Genomic DNA, 1,986 nt, shown 5'->3' with positions numbered 1-1,986 from the left:
TTAGTCAAGTGTTTTATATTATTCTATTATCTTGGAATGGTGACCATAAAACCTGAAGAATGAAGTCAAGACAGTGTGTAGTTCTGACTTTTGCATCACAGATAGGAATATTTCTTCCTGTGCATGAAGTTCCTAGTCTAGTTAATAAAGAACATTACCTGCTGATGGAGCACAATGTCCTGTGTTTGTGCAAATAAATTAAAATGATTACATATGCAAATGAAGACTAATTAAATACAGAGTTCTAATTTAAAAGCACAAATACTTCCTTGAGCACATTAGGTTCTGAAAATCGGATATTACATTTTTCATGAGTTTTATTAGGCTTACCTTGCATATATAATTTTTTTTTTTCTGAAACTACCACTAAATATGGTGATAGCTTGTAGGGTGATTAATTATGTATTAAGGTGTTATAATCGCTTTTCAACACTTGCAGCACAAAAGAAATTTTAAATATGAGAAAACGAAGTACTCATAAACATTTAAGATGCTTGTAAATTTATACATAGTTGGCCTACTCTGATTCTCTTAAAAATAGAGAAAACAACATGGTTATTTCATTTTTTCCCCCAGGTAAATACAGTTCAAACAAATGTCTTTGTAAAATTTAATGACACATTTGCTTGCAGGTTTCAGTTTTGTGGGTTTTTTTTTTTTTTTTTCTTTTTGCGGTATGCGGGCCTCTCACTGTTGGGGCCTCTCACTGTTGTTGCCTCTCCCGTTGCGGAGCACAGGCTCCGGATGCGCAGGCCCAGCGGCCACGGCTCACGGGCCCAGCCGCTCCGCGGCATATGGGATCCTCCCAGACCGGGGCACGAACCCGTATCCCCTGCATCGGCAGGCGGACTCCCAACCACTGCGCCAACAGGGAGGCCCAGTTTTGTGGGTTTTAATAATATTATAGGACTTGGTAGCGTCTTTTCTCTAGGCAGTCAATGATCCTAAAAGCCCTATTATTTTAGTGCTCGCTTCAGCAGCACGTATACTAAAATTGGAACGATACAGAGATTACCGTGGCCCCTGCACAAGGATGACACACAAATTCGTGAAGTGTTCCATATTTTTAAGACCTAAATGTAAGGCCAGACACTACAAAACTCTTAGAGGAAAACATAGGCAGAACACTCTGTGACATAAATCACAGCAAGATCCTTTTTGACCCACCTCCTAGAGAAATGGAAATAAAAACAAAATAAACAAATGGGACCTAATGAAACTTAAAAGCATTTGCACAGCAAAGGAAACCATAAACAAGACCAAAGACAACCCTCAGAATGGGAGAAAATATTTGCAAATAAAGCAACTGACAAAGGATTAATCTCCAAAATTTACAAGCAGCTCATGCAACTCAGTATCAAAAAAACAAACAACCCACTCCAAAACTGGGCAGAAGACCTAAATAGATATTTCTCCAAAGAAGATACACAGATTGCCAACAAACACATGAAAGGATGCTCAACACTACTAATCATTAGAGAAATGCAAATCAAAACTACAATGAGGTATCACCTCACACTGTCAGAATGGCCATCATCAAAAAATCTAGAAACAATAAATGCTGGAGAGGGTGTGGAAAAAAGGGGATTCTCTTGCCCTGTTGGTGGGAATGTGAATTGATACAGCCACTGTGGAGAACGGTATGGAGGTTCCTTAAAAAACTAAAAATAGAACCAGCATATGACCCAGCAATCCCACTACTGGGCATATACCCTGAGAAAACCATAATTCAAAAAGAGTCATGTACCACAATGTTCATTGCAGCTCTATTTACAATAGCTAGCATCTGGAAGCAACCTAAGTGTCCATCAACAGATGAATGGATAAAGATGTGGCACATACATACAATGGAATATTACTCAGCCATAAAAAGAAACGAAATTGAGTTGTTTGTAGTGAGGTGGATGGACCTAGAGTCTTATACAGAGTGAAGTAAGAAAGAGAAAAACAAATACTGTATGCTAACACATATATGGAATCTAAAAA

The 1,986-nt window shown here is 38.3% G+C and overlaps 1 non-coding gene across 1 annotated transcript; it reads left to right on the top strand.

The window, feature by feature from the left end:
* Positions 1-964: 964 nt before the first annotated feature.
* On the top strand, positions 965-1,068 carry LOC132487241 (U6 spliceosomal RNA). Its single transcript, XR_009531540.1, has one exon. It is a non-coding gene; the product is annotated as a U6 spliceosomal RNA (small nuclear RNA).
* Positions 1,069-1,986: the final 918 nt, after the last annotated feature.

Source organism: Mesoplodon densirostris, chromosome 3, assembly GCF_025265405.1.
Source record: "Mesoplodon densirostris isolate mMesDen1 chromosome 3, mMesDen1 primary haplotype, whole genome shotgun sequence".
Lineage (NCBI taxonomy): Eukaryota > Metazoa > Chordata > Mammalia > Artiodactyla > Ziphiidae > Mesoplodon > Mesoplodon densirostris.
This window is presented reverse-complemented; position numbering and strand designations above follow the sequence as displayed.